The 19,204-nt window shown below is 40.1% G+C and overlaps 1 pseudogene; it reads left to right on the top strand.

Annotated features, from left to right (window-relative positions):
• The window catches only part of LOC139444812 (uncharacterized), a 174,921-nt pseudogene that overhangs the window by 60,911 nt on the left and 94,806 nt on the right, over nt 1–19,204 (top strand).

Raw genomic sequence — 19,204 nt, 5'->3', positions numbered from 1 at the left:
TGAAAATTTAGCCAGTGACAACGACAATTGATTTATGAAAATCTGGATCAGACGGAGGTGTAGAGTTAATTTGGGTCCACCGTCTAAGGCTCCCATTTCTGCTACCTTGCAGGTGGTTTCTTCCGATAGTTTACTGCACAGACATATGTTTCTCCAGGAAAACAGACAAGGTGATCAGTTTTTCCATTGAGTTATGCCCAAACCATTACCTACATAGATAAGACCTCCGTGGTCAGTGGATAGAATGTCTGCCCGGAGAGCGGAATGTTGGTGGTTTGATACTTCTTTGAGAGGCTCTTAGAAGTTGGAGCATAAAGGAAGGATAAGATATGTGGATGAACAACTTCTTTAAAACGATTAGGAGCGACGTTTCGGTGTAGTTCTAACACCGTTATCAAGCAATTGGTGTGTAGAGTATGGTTGACAAGTATATGTACTGGTAGGAGGCAATGTTTATACAGTTGAGGAGATGTAGTTTCGCAGCCTCAAGCCTGTATTTATGCTTGTCAACCATACTCTGTACATCACTTGTTTGATAACGGTGTCAGAACCTACACTGAAACATCAATCCTGACTGTAATAAAGAAGTTGTTCACACATGTACAGTCAAGTCTTGTTAATATGACAATCAGCTTTATCTGACACAAATGTTGGGAACCGATTAAATCTGTGCTATTTAGACCTGTTAATCCAACAGTCTCGCACTCCGACTCACATCTAATTTGCAATGAATTACCGAAATGACTCATAATGCAGTCTTGTTAATGAAACACACTGATCAGCGTACTCCGTGGTCATCTGCCCTCGAGTACACAGACTCTTCTTTTTATAGCTGCATATTACAACGGCTACAGAGATAAACTTGCTTAACAATAAACAATTAATGCTTTAAACAAACAAAACAGGATTAAATAATCACATGCTTAGATTACAGTGTTCCCTCGTTATTGCTCCCTTCAATATAGCGCGGTAATGCATGGCTCCCAAAATTTAGTAACATTTTCAATTAACTCAAGTTTTTCAATGACACGATGTTTTCCCCCATCTAAGAAAACATTATCAGCTGATCACTACGATCACGTAACACCGGAAATACCAGTCAACAAATCCGAACTGAAGTACACAATTTGATCCTATTATAATACTATCTGGCAATAAAAAAAATTGTTCATTGTTTATCTGGACTAATGTTTGCAATGTATTTTGTTAATTATATTCAAAATTTAATTCAATAATTATAATAATGTTTACAATAATTTCGGCGAAATCGTATGCAAAATGATCGGTAGATCGCACGACTCACCATTATTAACAGCAACCACGGTCAGATTATTGCTATTGACCCCTTGAAACGAACCTCAGTTGCAAGAGAATGGTTACACATATCATAAATGCCATACATATCTTAAATACAATTTCTTCCGATCAAATTTCTTTAAAGTGGTATCACTGGGTACGTTTTAACTGAATCACCGGTAGATTGGGAGGAAACGTGTGCACAGCTGATTGCTATTTCCGGCTTAGTTTACGAGAAAATACACACTGTGAAGATCTGGGGTAGAATAGGTCTTCAGCAACCCATTCTTGCCGTAAAAGGCATCTATGCTTGTTGTAAGAGGCAACTAACAGGATCGGGTGGTCAGGCTCGCTGACTTGGTTGATGCATGTCATTGTATCCCAATTGTGTTAATCGATGCTCATGATGTCAATCACTGGATTGTCTGGTCCAGGCTCAATTATTTACAGACCGCCTGGAATATTGCTGAGTGCGGCTTTAAACAACAAATAAAGAAAGAAAGAATTATAAGAATTATGATATTACTAACTGCGAAAAGTAAATGTGTGAATCACATAATATTACTTACTTTATGCCAAATAATAAAACTGTTTGAAGTACCAGATGTTTAGTATATTCACGGAAACATGCTTTGTTCTCATCATAAGAGGTTTAACCCCATTTTACCTCAATTACCCAGATAAATTAATTCTGCACCCATTGCCTGCTGCTCATATAATAAAACATGTTCAGGAGCCAAGAAATGTCTACATGAAATGGAAAAACGTCATTTTACAAATAAGTGGAATTCTGAACCTCACAGATGTTGGCTTTGTGTAAATAAATCTTTGATTATACAAAGGAGCAGCTGGGTTACAGCAAGATCCTTTTAGTTTCATTTCTAGGCAGGTGCTGAAATGTCATCATTTTTTATGTTTTCACAGTGTTGGCCCCATGAAGATCTGGTTAGAATAGGTCTCCACAACCCTTGCTTGTGAGATAGGTCTTCAGCAACCCATTCTTGCCGTGAAAGGCGTCTTTGCTTGTCGTAAGAGGCAACTAACGGGATCGGGTGGTCAGGCTCGCTGACTTGGTCGATGCATGTCATCGTATCCCAAGTGTGTAGATCAGTGCTTGTGATGTCAATCACTGGATTGTCCGGTCCAGACTTGATTATTTACAGACAGCTGGAAAATTGAGTGCGGCGTTAAGCAACTAACAAACAAACAATTCATAGTGTTCAAAATGAAATGAATCTTTGAGGTTTAGTATTTGAAGCATGAAGCCGGGTGGCCCAGTCGTCAAAGGCGTAGCGATTCGCTGTGCAGAGTTGCATCCCTTGGGCACACCAGAAACCTATGATTGTGGGTTCGAATCCCAGTTCGCCCCGATTATGTTTCTAGGTTTGTCAGCACCATACCCGTGCTCGTGGGTTTCACCGAAGTGGTAAATGTCTGAGACCTGCATCACTTCGGGCTTTCCTCCCACATTAAGCTGACACGCCGTGATATAACTGGAATACTGTTAAAAGCGACGTTAAACCCAACTCACTCACTAAAGGATGGTCCTGTTGTAGATGTTTGCTAAAGTGAAAAAATAGATTGATTAAAATATGAATATTTTGAACCTGAGTTTTTTCTTTTTACTTTTCTTTTTAAGCAAATCAAACAGCTGTGATACTTTGCCTCCTGCATATTGACATATAAACAAGGAAATGTCTAAAACAAGAGAATAATTCTGCCAATAAAGATAAATAGAATGATAAAATAGAGAAACAACCAACACTATGACAGTATCTGTTCATGTAATGTCTCCCACATACGCAAAATTGACCACCAGCTTACCACATTGATCAGAAAGTGTGTCATAAAATAAATCCTCATATCCAAACCACTTTTGGTTAAAGACTGACATAGAATTAAATTCCGATCAGCAGGGATTATGGAAGGTAGTGTCAGAATTTAAGACCAACTAAACTCTTCGTGATGCCTTTCAGGATAAGATTCAATGAATGGTATGAAAATAACATGTTTTGCGTCTCATGCTCAAAGTTGTTTGATCAGTGTTACAACGTTCAAGGCCATGCTCAAAGTTGTTTGATCAGTGTTACAACGTTCAAGGCCATGCTCAAAGTTGTTTGATCAGTGTTACAACGTTCAAGGCCTAAGCTAAGATTTCATCAAGTTTTGTGGTAGACATGTGGAGGACATTTCAAAGTTTGACGCATCAGTGACAAAAATGATGTCCGATGTAATTCCCTATTTTGACTTTTGCAATATGTTCCCACGTTTTTTCAGGTGAAAAATTGCCTTGCCTTTGCATGTGTTTGTGATGGGTGCTACCAGCGGGGCAGGATATTGTCACCTTTTTGCAAACACCTGGTATCATCACTTGATGATAGTGATTCATAAAGACATGCTGATGGTATAGCAGGAATCGTACAATGTACACTGCTTTTAGCTTTTTCCCGATTTTTAGCGACTGGAAATGGGTTTTGTCGCTTTTACTTATAGTAATTTCCCTTGAAAAAAATGACCCTATAATATAATGTGTGTTTTGACTGATGAAGTACTCATCTGTGTTTCAGACTGTCACCCTTCTGCAGGAGTACCAGGATTCAGTCATTCAGGATTCAGTAATTCAGGATTCAGTCCCCCAGATGCCGGCAATGACACGAGACTGAGCCAGGTCGGTAACTGTAAATTCCATGACAAGCTTTTGATTTTTTTGTGTGTTTGGATGGTTATAAAATAATTATTGTAATAGGTTTGTTTAGCTTTGAGGAATAACTGCTAATGTGAAGACGCTCTTGGGAAATCTGACATCCAGGAAGTGTCGGGGAATATTACGTAATTGACACCTGTAAATTGACAACTGTAAATTGGCAATCTTGAGAGGGAGTCAGGAGACATTTAAGAAATTATCAATGTATTTGGCCCCACTGCTGAGAGAAGTCAGTCAGTGTCAGCATCACAGGTGTCACTTCGTGTCAAGGCCAAGTGGAATTGTTTCTTATTGGGCGAACCTCTGATATGACAGCTAAAATTCAGTCCCTCAGGTTCTCCAACTGAAATTCCTGATTTCATTGGAAGTGGTTTGTCTTTTTTGCTGAAATGGTGTTTGATTGGTCTTGAAGATGGGCTTCGTGAGCTTCTTTGAGATTTTTACAATTTCAAGAATTCAAATTGAAATTTAGTTAGTCAGATTCTTCAATATTGGTGTTTGGTGTCATTATGGTTATATTTATTCATGTTTTAAATTCCCGTTAGAGATCTTTAAAAAATTGAAGGATTTATTTCCAGGAAATAATTGGTCCCCAGGACACATACTAGTCATAAGTGAGTGAGTGAGTGAGTGAGTGAGTGAGTATGGTTTTGCCCCGCTTTTAGCAGTATTCCAGCAATATCACGGCGGGGGACACCAGATATGGGCCTCACACATTGTACCCAAGTCGGGAATCGAACCCGGGTTTGGGCATTATCAGCGAACACTTTAACCACCAGGCTACTCAGAAATCTTCACTGACATGAAGGAATAAATGTCTGTTATTTATTATTAGTTCATAAATCTAGGAGTCTTGTTAAGTTTCTATAAAGATATGAAACAGAAAAACTAATATTGTGCAGATCGAGGAGAAAATATGCTTTCAATTATATATTACTTTTTATATAGATATTGAGATATTTTAGGTTGTTATTGTTTGTTGTTTAATGCCGCACTCAGCAATATTGAGTCTACCGTGTATGTCCGCATATAATATATTTCGATTCTGTAAAAAGGGGTCGGCTTATCCATGGGATACACTTTCATGATAGTAATTTTCAGATCGTGATCTGTTTTGACTGGTTTGTTAAATCTTTATTAGAAATTATGCTGACTTTTTCAATATAATTTCAAAGTTTTTCATTTTAAGTTATTGAATATCTGCAAGTACCGATACAGTCTTGCAGTCCGAGTTCACGGTGTGTCGTTGCCTTCTACTTCCTGGTTTGGCTTATCTACGGGTCGTATCATATTCTTTCAAATTTCCATGGTCAAGTTAATACCTCGGCTTATCTACAGGGTCGGCTTATCTGCGGTCATGTACGGTACCTGACAGCGACCTGTAAATAATCATGAGCATTGATCCATGCCATCAGAGTACAATGACATTCTTTCAACTAAGTCAATGATCCATTACATCATCTCTGATGACCAAGGGCGTTCGGGTAGCCTAGTGGTTAAAGCGTTCGCTCGTCACGCCGAAGACCCAGGTTCGATTCCCGACATGGGTACAATGTGTGAAGCCCATTTCTGGTGTCCCCTGCCGTGATATTGCTTGAATATTGCTAAAAGCGGCGTAAAACTCACTCACTCACTCACTCACTCACTCACTCACTCACTCACTCACTCACTCACTCACTCACTCACTCACCCACTCACCCACTCACTCACTCACTCACTCAGATGACCAGCACATGTTCCTGGAGACATACCCAAACCTGGACTCCCCACACGGCTTCAAGCTTCATACACATATTTCAAGTTATGGGTTCGTTTGTCGTGAAATGACAGGACAATCAGTATCAACAGTTGATCAGTAGATCATCAGTAAGTTCCGTTCACAATGTAATAACAACCACTTCAAGAAACATTAGGTCAACAAAGTACCAAGGGAATATGTTGGCTTTGATGGAGGCAAAATCCATAGAATGTCTTCACAGAGACTTTGCCTGACAAGAACACATGGTGATCTGTTCATCCAATCTCTGTGTTCTGAGCTGTGTCAATGTTTGCCTATGTCTAAACAAGCTGAACAACTGGATCCAAGCAAGGTTGACTGATTTGTGCTTTAGGGAGGAAGATAAATGCTGCTCCCGTGACCCCAGACGCCCACTTTCCACAGTCCTCTTGTTGATCATGTTGTGCATTCAAGCAACCCTCTAGGTGGATTCTGGCTCAGGATAGGTCCCCTGCTCTCTCTTTTCTTTTGAGGCAACCGACTGGATTGTAAGAGGTAACCAACAGGATCGTAAGAGGCAACTTAGGGGATCGTATGAGGCAACTTACGGGATCATATGAGGCAATCAACGAGATCGTAAGAGGTGACTAACGGGATTGTGAGAGGTAACCAACAGGATCGTAAGAGGCGACTAACAGGATCATATGAGGCACTCAACGGGATTGCAAGAGGCGACTAACGGGATTGTATGAGGCAACCAGCAGGATCATTAGAGGCGACTAACGGGATCGTATGAGGTATGCAACAGGATCATAAGAGGCGACTAACAGGATTTATGAGGCAACCAACATGATCATAAGAGGCGACTAACGGGATTTATGAGGCAACCAACAGAATCATTAGAGGCGACTAACGGGATTTATGAGGCAACCAACAGGATCATAAGAGGCGACTAACGGGATTTATGAGGCAACCAACAGGATCATTAGAGGCGATTAACGGGATCATAAGAGGCAATCAACAGGATCATAAGAAGCAATCAACAGGATTTATGAGGCAACCAACAGAATCATTAGAGGCGACTAACGGGATCATATGAGGCAACCAACAGGATCATGAGAGGCGACTAACGGGATTGTAAGAGGCAACTAACAGGATCAGGTGGTCAGGCTCGCTGACTTTGTTGATGTATGTCATCGTACACGATTATGTGTTTTGTTTGTCACAAAGTCAAACACTGGATTGTCTGGTCCAGACTCGATTATTTAGAGGGTGCCATCACATAGCTGGAATATTGCTGAGTGTGGCATTAAGCAACAAACAAAACAAATGGTCAAGCAAACAGCATCCATAACTTTAGTTTAACAATTTGGTTTTCCAATTGCATCTGGGGCGGTCGGGTAGCCTAGTGGTTAAAGCGTTCACTCGTCACGCCAAAGACCTGGGTTCGATTCCCGACATGGGTACAATGTGTGAAGCCCATTTCTGGTGTCCCCTGCCGTGATATTGCTGGAATATTGCTAAAAGCGGCGTAAAATCAAACACACTCACTCCAATTGCATCTAAACTACCTTAAAAAGTAATAACATATTAAATTCTGTGGAACATATCTGTCTCAATTGTCAATGTTCAGACACTAGATGTCAGCTTCTTTTCTGTTTTCAAATAGTCATATTTAGGTTTGGAGTTGGCATAACTAGTTTTGGCTTGAGTGTGTTTTGTAATTCAGATGGTTTTACCAATATTGACATAAATGGGTCTTTAAGTTGGAATTGAATAACCAAAAAGAAACATTGGAATTTGCTTACTCTTTTAGTGCAGCACAGCTGATATACAATACAGCTGTTGTTTACTCAACACATACATTGTTGACTCATTCTCAGCCCATCAAATAGTTTTAGTGACTAAAAGTTGGCAAATAGCAGAGACATTTCTGTGTTTTTGAACAGACGTTTTTTTTCTTTGGTAGACCTGTATTTGTGACTCAATAAACATGCAGGCAAGATAAGCAGGCATACTGCTTTAAGATCTTGCCAGAATTTGAGTGATGGCAGAAAACAGAGTAATGCTTATTGTGAATGAAAGTGTGAACATGTTATCTTATAACTGTATAAACCTTTCATCATGACCTTCTGTTACTACTTCATCACTCAGGATGCTGGAGGTCTTTATCCTTGATGATCCCTGCTTTGATGGGAGAGCTTTAATTTGTTTTTCTATTCAAAGAGCATGAAGAATTTGATGTATTATCATGCTCTCTACCTTTAAGAAAAAGACCGCCTCTTCTTTGTGGTGTAGAAGGTATTCATTGCAAGTGAAATGCTCAGAAGACATTGATGGTCTTACTTAACAACTGGAATATTCATCTATTACTTACGATCTTCTAAGGAGAACCAATTACCAACTGTAATGTTACTGGTCATATGCGCTCAATGAACAGGTCGTATGTATCGGCTTCGGGATGCATTTGGATGAAGCAAGTCTGGTGTATCGTTTGTGTTCATTGTACGACTTCGTGTTTCTGAAGTGCAGTGGGGCGGTTGGGTAGCCTAGTGGTTAAAGCGTTCGCTCGCCATCCGAAGACTCGAGTTCGATTCCCGACATGGGTACAATGTGTGAAGCCCATTTCTGGTGTACCCCGCGGTGATATTGCTGGAATATTGCTAAAATGGCATAGCATCAAACATACTCACTCCAATTGCATCTAAACTACCATAAATAGTAATAACTTATTAAATTCTATGGGACATAATTTCTGTCTCCTTTGTCAATGTTCAGACACAAGGTGTCAGCTTCTTTTCTTTTTTCAAATAGTAAATATTTAGGTTTGGAGTTGGCATAACTAGTTTTGGCTTGAGTGTGTTTTGTAATTCAGATGGTTTTACCAATATTGACATAAATGGGTCTTTAAGTCACTCACTCACTGACTCACTGTGAAGTGGAGTTACACAATGTTAATAATCAACTAATAGCAATATGAAGTGAAGTAATCGATAATCATAGATTAAAAGTGAAATTGTCCAACAATTTGGTGTTTTATGTTAAATGACAAGTGAGGTAGAACTACATTTTACTTCTCTTGCAGCCCCAGTCATCTTAGGCACGGCAGTTTGAAGGTGCTGAGATGTGCAGAGTTGAATGATTTAGGCAAACCAGAAACCCTGTGACCGTGGGTTCAAATCCCAGATTTGATCTGATTATGTTTCTAGGTTTGTCAGCACCAGTTCATGGCTGTCACCAAAGTTGTAAACATTTGACACCTGCATCACTTCGGGTTTTCCTCCTTTTCCTTAAGCTGACATGCTGTGATATAACTCACTCACTCACTCACTCACTCACTCACTCACTCACTCACTCACTCACTCACTCACTCACTCACTCACTCACTCACTCACTTGGTCTAGTGGTAGAGCGTCCGCCTGGAGAGCAGAAGGTCCGGGGTTCGATCCCAGACCGCGTCATACCAAAAGATGTTAAAAGATGGTACTTCTTGTTACTCTGTCTGGCGCTCGGCATTAAGGGGCTAAAACAAGGACTCAGTCAGTGTACTGTGTCTGAGTGGGGTATTCACTCACTCATCTCTCACTCGTTTCTCACCCACTCACTCACTCACTCACTCGTCTCTCACTCACTCACTCACTCACTCAACCAAACGCCACCCTACCAAACTCACCCACTCCCTCACTCATGCACACACACACACGCAGGCAGGCACACACGCACGCACGCACGCACGCACGCACAGAAGGTTGTTTCTAGTTATTACATTTTTGTCATTTTTTCTTTTGAGCAACACTGATTTATATGCCGCAAAAACTGCTGATCATGAATTTTCAACTTCAGTTTCCGTCTGCCTTGGAGGTATTAATGTTGATTGTCACGAGACCTGAGACACAGTATCCTTACCACCGACACTGCATGTGTGTTCTGTCTGGGACCATGTGCTGCTGGTATGCTGAACATGTTATTATTAGACAGTCATCAAAGGATGATTAATCATTTAAAGACTTTAAATTAGATAACGCGATAGCCAACAAGATCACAGGTGTTCTGTAGCATGTGCTCATGGATTATAAAGCGTGGGAGTGAAGGTCACTGTTGCATTGGGTTGTGAAGTATCGGATAGGGAGACAGTGTTACAGTTAATTAGCTCACCTGACTAAGTAATTTTCTTTTATTATGGACTGGTTGTCTGTCGTCCTTTGATGTTGACAGACAACAAAAATCATTTTCTTACAAGCCGGTGGACCAATAAAGCCATGATGACACATAAATTTATAAGAGGTTGGAATTTGAATTTGAAATATGGCTGCCATAGCAGCCATTGAAGATAATCTAATTTCTGATTATACAGACAAATATACATTCGCTTATTGGATTATTAATATACAATATTTTTAGGGTCAAAAGTCTTCTTTTTCTTTCTTTGTAATGTCAGAGTTTTATTTGAAGGTCATGTAAACCAACTAAAGATAGATTTATAATGCCATATGTAGAAGATATTTAGACATCATCAGTGGTAGAAACTGTTGTTTGCGGTATCGGCTGTCTTGGAAGAAATTTTGGTAGGCCATGTGTCCAGGTGAGCTACTAAGTCGTCACACTGTTTTTGTTATGAAATCAGAAAATTAATTGGTGATTGAGTGAACTGATATGCACTTTGAATAATTCACCTTTAAAACAACAGGACAAAGATTTTGCTGTGTTGTGTGGTGACAAGCAGATTTACCATTAGTGTACACTACTGGACACTTTTTTGTTGAAAAAGAACCCCAATTAATTTGTTCTGGAAAATAGGTATGGAAAATGATGTTGCCTCAGGTTTTAAAAAATGGTGTTATTAATAGTGGACAGGATGGATGTCGTGGAAGAAAAAAACATGTTGTGAAGAAAACAAGCTCTTTGGCTCCTAAAAATAATTGCATGTGTTGAAGCAGTGCACTAAAAACATATTCTGTTTCGAACAAAAATCCTACTTTAAATGAGTCACTATTTTAGCCATCATCACAAGGGAAGACTTAAAATAAGCATCAAAAGGTCTGGTATAATTGCTTTCATCAGTTTCTCAAGCACTTCATGGACTTCATGAACTTCAGTTTACGTTTCAAGAGTACAAGTGCATTTGAGGGCTGCTGAAATATCAAAATAATCTTGAAATCATACCCATAACCTTATCAACCACAGCTGAATCTTCAGCAGCAGAAGGAACTCTCAGGAAGATTGGTATGATATGATTGGAAAATAATAAACCATCAACATCAAACCATCTGATCTTTCCCCTAGAGGGAAACAACAGCAGGAATAGGATCGTTTCTTTCATTTTCATTTCATCAGGGTCCTGATCGAGGGTGTCACAAGCTGGTAGTCAGTCAAATTTGGGGCCTTTAGTTGGGTTTTTGGGATCAGTAAATACCACATGCGAATCATGGACAAGCTGTTAAGTAACATCTTAAACGCGAAATCATTCAATTGTGGATCATTCTGTTTGTAGGGAAACATGTGAACAGCCAAGTTCTGCTTTCGTTGTGTTACGTCAGTTTGTGTTTTGCAAACGCCAAATGCTGACTGGTTTTGTTAGATCATTAGATCTAGTTAATAACAACTTTTAAATTTTAGCATAGTTATGTTAAACAAGTTTTAATTTACTCTAAACAGATCTTTTTTGACACTTTACATTTATCATTTACCATAAAAATAGTGATCATTTTTTGTTTACGACAGTTTTTGTTGTTGTTTTACACAAAACAGAAGCACCCCATCAGGACCCTCTTACATCAATGGATGATGTTGTCCGATCACGACTAAGACTGTCAGACCAGGTCTGGGGTGACATTGGTTATTTACACAGCAGCGAAGACTTTAATTCACTGGGGTGCACTAATAGTGAAATCAAGCACAGCATAACCTTGTGTTAGGAGTCCTTGTTTGACGTTTCATATTGTTTTAGAGGCTGACTTTAGTGCCCGCAATGGGGTTTGGGAAGCAGAATGTTTATCGGGACAAGTACTTCGCAGCAGGAGAAAAGTGTTTTGTAAACAGGGTGATATTTTAAGTGATACTCAAACCCTGCAATAGGAGGATGTTAGCTAACATAGGATCATTTCACACAGCTAGAAGCTTGAAATTAAGCTTTTTTTCCTTGCTAATGTATCTTAGCGATCAATAAGCTATCGCTTCGAACCTATTTTTCAACAAGTATAGGGACGCTTTGACTGCGGTAGAAAGCCCTGGTGTTTTGGTTGATGTTGGAGAGGTGTTGGCGTAAGTGGTGCACTCTCCGTGAAGTTTGGTATTTGTGCTGATATCATATGAAGCACTAAAGCGTGAAAGTGCCATAAGCACTGGGGACTTGTTTCTGCAAGTTGTCGAGTCTGTTTGTAGGGACTGTAGTGTGTTATCAAGGACAGAAATATGTGTGTAGGGATTTGGTGTGGTATGAGTAAGTACAGGTTCCTGCAAGTCGTCGAGTCTGTTTGTAGGGACTGTGTGTTATCTAGGACAGAAATATGTGTGTAGGGATTTGGTGTGGTATGAGTAAGTTCAGGTTCCTGCAAGTTGTCGAGTCTGTTTGTAGGGAGTGTGTGTTATCTAGGACAGAAATATGTGTGTAGGGATTTGGTATGGTATGAGTAAGTACGGGTTCCTGCAAGTTGTCAAGTCTGTTTGTAGGGAGTATGTGTTATCTAGGACAGAAATATGTGTGTAGGGATTTGGTATGGTATGAGTAAATACAGGTTTCTGCAAGTTGTCGAGTCTATTTGTTTGGATAGTGTTGTCAAGGATGGAAATATGTGTGTAGGGATTTATGGCTTGATTTATGTATATAAAATATTCACAAGTGCCACCTATTATTGAAAAATGCAATCTAATATTGATGTCAACATCTATTTATGTAACAAATTGTGTCTGACTACCTCTTAACCGCTCACACAAAATCATTCTTTGAACACACTCAATACCTCGAAAGTTTAATTACCATACTACATCACTAATCCCTATAATTACATGTAATTTGTCATGCTTTCTTTGGGTGACATCATCAAACTGAGGGTACTTCAAGATTATGTGCCATGTTCCTGTTATGTTTTGTGGCAGAAGTAGATCTTTCAACTTTGATAGATTTATGGGACCAGGGAGCAACGTGGTTTTGTTTGGTGCAACTTGGTTTTATTTGGTGCAACTTGGTTTTATTTGGTGCAACTTGGTTTTATTTGGTGCAACTTGGTCGTGTTTGGTGCAACTTGGTTTATTTGGTGCAACTTGGTTTTGTTTGGTGCAACTTGGTTTTGTTTGGTGCAACTTGGTTTTGTTTGGTGCAAGTTGGTTTTGTTTGGTGCAAGTTGGTTTTATTTGGTGCAACTTGGTTTTGTTTGGTGCAACTTGGTTTTATTTGGTGCAACTTGGTTTTTTTTGGTGCAAGTTGGTTTTATTTGGTGCAACTTGGTTTTGTTTGGTGCAACTTGGTTTACTTGGTGCAACTTGGTTTTGTTTGGTGCAACTTGGTTGTCATGTCAACATGTACCTGGTGCAAGTTAAATCAAGTTCCTCAAATCGAGCCTGGGTTTTAGGCCAAGATAACCAAATTATTAGGACATTTTTATATGTGCTGTGTAGTGTAAACAACCTCGTCCATAAAACATAGGTTTGATACCTCTGGATTCTTTGCCTGTCGGACCGTTCTTACCTCTGCTCGTAGGATTCATTAAAACGGTAAGCATTAATGACTTTTATCACTTTGGGTGTTCCTCCTGCAGAAAGCTGACATGCTGTGGGATAACTGAAATATGTTTTACAGTGATAGTAAATGCAACCATCTTATCGCATGTCTCTTGGATATATTATCCTGGATGCCACCTATTGAGACACACACTCATGCATATTGAGTTGGTTGGTTGGTTGGTTGGTTGGTTGGTTGGTTGGTTGTTTTATGCCGCACTCAGCAATATTCCAGCTATATGACGGTGGTCTGTAAATAATCAAGTCTGGACCAGACAATCCAGTGATTAATATCATGAGCATTGATCCACACAATTAGAATCGATGACATGCATCAAGTCAGCGAGCCTGACCACCCGATCCTGTTAGTAGCCTCTTACAACAAACATAGTCACCTTTTACGGCAAGCATGGGTTGCTGAAGAACTATTCTACCCCAGAATCTTCACGGGTTCATACATATTGAGAATGGATTCAAATAAGTGATATTGTCCTGGGGGGGATGGTAAAAAGTATGACGGTTTGAGTCGTTAAAACTAAACAAAATTGTTGATTGCGTGTTATATACAACAGACATCTGACATTTGAGTTTATTTCTTACAAAAATATTTTTAAAAGCCTGAAGTTTCTATTTTTATCAAATGTCAGATCTAACATAAATAATCTAACAATGAAATCCTCATAGGAGTCTGTGCAGTAATATGGCATTGTCACTGCATCTGTAAAACAAATTGGAAGCATACGATCACCCTGGGACTGCCAATGATCATGCCTCAGATTAGATGTTATTATTGAGAGTCCCTTGGTCTTGAAATACACAGTAGATAGACCCAGGGACATTCCTGCATTGTACCTGTGAGGTACATGGTCCTGTGTACAGTGCACAGGTCGCAATGAGGCCAAGTTCAGCATCATCAGTCACAGAGAGAAGGTGGATGAGTGCTGGTTTTGAGATGGGTGCTGTATCCCACAGCTTGATTCCTGAGAGTTTCTAGGGCTCCGGTCCTGCCCAAACTGAAACATAGTTTACAAATGTTGTACCCTTAGGAAAGCGACTTTGTTCGAAATATGCCTCTTTTCACCAAGCAGTGTATGGGTACCCGGTAGTATGAGAATGGTCATATGACCTAAGACCTTTTGGCTCCTCATACGGCAGCTGAGCTAAGAGCTAAGGGTGCAGTTTTAGTACACACTGAACCACTGACAGAGGATATAATAACTTGTACCATGAGCATTCACTTGATGAATAGAATGGGGGGTTATGAATTATATGATGTCGTACAATTTGTACCACATTCTACGTGGGAATGGAGAGAAAGGAAGGTGAGCGGGAGTGATCCTGTTACCAGAAGATACAATTTTGGCCACCTTTCGTGTTACAAGTTAATTTTCAGATATTCCTGGTGATTTAGGACTAAATGCTATTGTAAACCTTACTTTGTACCATCACTGTAAGATACCAGAGCCTACGGTCCCAGTATTGTGACCAGACTATTGCGTGGCAGTGGTTGTGTTTCAAAACCGCTTTCAATTTCCAATAATAATGTATTTAAGAGGAATCTCAGCACACATGTGCTAATTGACATGCCACAATGTCTCACATAGACATTTGACAAGTCAAACACGTGTAACTAATAAACAAAATGGCCGCTCTTCACAGAGCACTCTGGGTCCATTTATACAATTCACATCATGAATGCGACACACAGACCTTCGACAATGCTCGCCGACCGCGTGGAAAAGAAAACAAATGGTCACTCTTCACAGGGAGCTTGTCAAACCATTTATACAATTCACACCATAAATGTGACAAATACACCTGATTTCTCTCACCAGTGGGACCCGTGAAGATCTGGGGTAGAACAGGTCTTCAGCAACCCAAGTTGTAAGAGGCGACTAACGGGATCAGATGGTCAGGCTCACTGACTTGGTTGTTGCACATCATCGTATCCCAACTGCGTGGATTGATTCTCATGATATCAATCACTGGATTGTCTGGTCCAGACTCGATTATTTACAGAGCGCCGCCATATAACTGGAATATCACCGAATGCTGCATTAAACAACAAACCAACCAACCAATGTCATCGGTGGCTGTGTGTCCAAGTACCTGCAACTCAATGAGCTGTGTACGTAGTTATCAAACGTAGTGCCATCAATGAGTCACAAGCATTTACAGCCCGGGTGAGCAACCACGCGGGCTCAGAATTTGCCACACACAAAGTTACCAATATCTCTTCCCTCCCCTGACAAAGGGAGAAAAGTAGTGAGACCGACTTACACCATAATAACCTTACTGTTAAATATGCCTGGTGTGTTAAATCGTGTGTGACCTCATGCCAAAAACTTCTGAGCATGACTGTCATAACCAAAGTGCTCTACAACTTATATCATCGCCAAGGGAGGCAACTCCAAATCATCCGGAAACTACTGTCCGTTTGCTGCAATATCGTACCAATGAAATGCAACAACTTCTGAACAACTTCTGAGCATGACTGTCATAACCAAAGTGCTCTACAACTTATATCGTCGCCAAGGGAAGCAACTCCAAATCAGCCGGAAACTACTGTCCGTTTGCTGCAATATCGTACCAATGAAATGCAACAACTTCTGAGCAACTTCTGAGCATGACAGTCATAACCCAAGTGCTCTACAACTTATATCGTCGCCAAGGGAGGCAACTCCAAATCATCCGGAAACTACTGTCCGTTTGCTGCAATATCGTACCAATGAAATGCAACAACTTCTGAGCAACTTCTGAGCATGACAGTCATAACCCAAGTGCTCTACAACTTATATCGTCGCCAAGGGAGGCAACTCCAAATCATCCGGAAACTACTGTCCGTTTGCTGCAATATCGGACCAATGAAATGCAACAATTCATTTTAAATGGCATGAAAGTTGTTTATTTGTCCATACCAACTCGTCATTATAATTTCAGATATTGTCATGAAGTAGAGAAAATGTTGTTCAACAAACTCTCTTGTAATTGTTGGTGTTTTAATGCCTGTTGTTACAAGGGGGTCTGCACTATAAACATAACAGCCGAAGGGCATCGTGAAACACAGGCGTAGTCTCAAAACTTCTATTGCATTTCATCGGAACGATATTGCAGCAAACAGACTCTAAATGTGTGCAGCAACACGTTCCTAAACCAAATCAGCAACCACCTTTCTGCCCCCTTGGGAAGAGACTGGGCTGAATGAAGGACCAAGGTTGTAGTACGGCCAAGCCTCACCACTCGGATTTCATTACCCTTTCTCAAACTGAAAACAAAAACAGTCAGATGAGATTGACGACAGTTTCTAAGAAGCAATGATCTTAAAATCAGTGCATTTGACATTGCAGAACAACACAGTTGCATTTAATGGAAAATGTTAGCAACAAAATTAGCTCCAAACACCACCTCAGTTAGGTGAAGTGAGGTGAGGTGAAATGGGTTTAACGTTGCGTCCAAGATTATTGCATGTACATGATCGTGTGCGTGCGTGTGTGCATGCGTGCGTGCCTTCTGTCCGTCCGTCCGTCCATCCATCTGTCTGTCTGTCTATCTGCTTGCACTACTCCCGACAGATGCCAATTTATAGTGCTAGCACACTGAGATACCATGCCACAGTTTAACATGAATAACTCACTCAGACGCAGTATACTGACTCCAAGCCGACCAGTCCTTGTAACAACAAGTTATCATCTTTTAAAATCTTTTGGTATGACGCGGTCGGGGATCAAACGCCGGACCTTTTCCTCTTCGGGCGGACGCTTTACCACTAGACCACTGAGGCCGTTCACCCCAGTTATTGTTTACCAAGAACAAACAGTGTATTCCAGACTGCAATATACAATTGATGAGCTCTTTGCAAAAGATGTTCCAGATAAGTGGAGATGCTCTATTGATGATAGTTTTATCCTTTGCCTTTCAACTTTCAAGAAGATACAGTCTTTCCATGAAATTCTAAGTTCACAACACCCATCAATAAAATTCAGCATGGAAACTGACAAAACAAGAAATTGCGTTTTCAAATACGAGGGTTAACAATGTCGGTACTTCAATTAGGACAGACATGTTTTTCAAGTCTACAGACACTCATCAGTATCTACAGTTTCAATCTTCTCATCCTCGCCACGAAAAGATTCTCTGTTGTAGGGGCAGGAAGAATATTGCATTGTGTCAGAAACAGAAACATGTGTCTCACGACTGGCAGAACTAACATCCTACTTCAATCTTCAAGGCTAGATAATAATAGATGCCGTTAATAAATCGAAAGGAATACCAAGGCCAGATTTGATGAAAACTATTCTGTTAGTGATTTCCTATCACTCTAGAATTAGCCACCTAATGCCTGTTGTGCACTCCAGTGCTAGAGCAGAAAGATGAAAGGTTGTTTTAAAAAGTTTAAATGTATTCAAAGCACAAGACAGCCAAACGACCTGAAAAAGTTGTTGTGTCCATCAAATAATGATTCTGTTCAGCTAGAAAGAACTGTTACCAGGCCTGGGGTACCATGTTGCGGAGCATGTCCTTTCATGATTGAAAACTGTAAGTTTCTGTTCCAAAATAGAAAAATATTTAAGGTTAAAAGCAGTTTGACTTGCTGCAGCATGATCTTTATTGGATGTGCCGGATGTGGTGCCAAATACATTGGCGAAGCTGGAATGGACACTGTTACTGTCTAGCGCACAGAGCACTTATGCACAGTGAATGCTGCGCTATACAAATGCATAAATTATTATTATCATCATCATCATCATCATCATTATTATTACTGTATATGAACAACAGAAAAGAGCTCGGAAAGTACAGTGCTTCAAAATGGGTGGACACAAACGTATCGGAATACCCATGCCCACTGCAAAAAAGTTAAGAAGGAAATGTTTTAAGATTTTAATTTTTTGGGTATGTCGTTGGTATGTCTACATTATGGGATAAAAGGACTGGTCGGCTTGGAGTCACTGTACTGAGTCTGGGGGTATCCATCTTAAACTGCGGTGTGGTATCTCCTTGGGCTAGTACTGTAAAACCTGCATTTACAAGCAGCTACGTTCACAAACATGTGCATGCACATCACTGTATTAGTGCTATGATCTTGAACATGGCGTTGTGGCGGTTGGGTAGCTTAGTGGTTAAAGCATTCCCTCGTCACGCCGAAGACCCGGGTTCGATTCCCGACATGGGTACAATGTGTGAAGCCCATTTCTGGTGTCCCCTGCTGTGATATTGCTTGAATATTGCTAAAAGCTGCGTAAAACCATACTCACTCACTCCCCCCACTTGAACATGGCTTTAAACCATATTTCACCTCACCTCTAAAATGACTTGTAACTTCACTCATATTGTATTTTTATGTCCTAGCCGATGTGGAAGCACTTAAATTTAATTTATTTTATAAGCTGCCTTAATTTTTTGCAATCATTTAAAACCATTAATCTCAAATTGATAGGTCGAAATGTTTGCTTGGTGAGGTTTGATGATGTCTGTTAGGATATTAGGATTTCATTGGACTCTTATTGGAATGAATTTCATAAACAAAAATTGATGCATTAAATTTCTGTTGAAATAAAACTGTTTGCCTTAATTCCATTAATGGCTACAAGAAAGCTTTTGAACCAAATGAGTAACCAGTATCAACTCAGGCTGGGATCTCAGATATTGAATTCAGCCGTGGAAATCCTGACTTAATAATTCCAAGCAGGTTAACAATAGCATAGTTGATTCCTCAAGGGAACAAGTTGGCATGTCTGTTATACTCTGATTGTCTTGAATCGTGGCTACAT

This window comes from Haliotis cracherodii, unplaced genomic scaffold (assembly GCF_022045235.1).
Source record: "Haliotis cracherodii isolate W230 unplaced genomic scaffold, xgHalCrac1.p SCAF_6, whole genome shotgun sequence".
In the NCBI taxonomy this organism is placed as follows: Eukaryota; Metazoa; Mollusca; class Gastropoda; order Lepetellida; family Haliotidae; genus Haliotis; species Haliotis cracherodii.
Note: the sequence above shows the minus strand (reverse complement) of the source record. Positions and strands in the feature narration are given on the sequence as shown.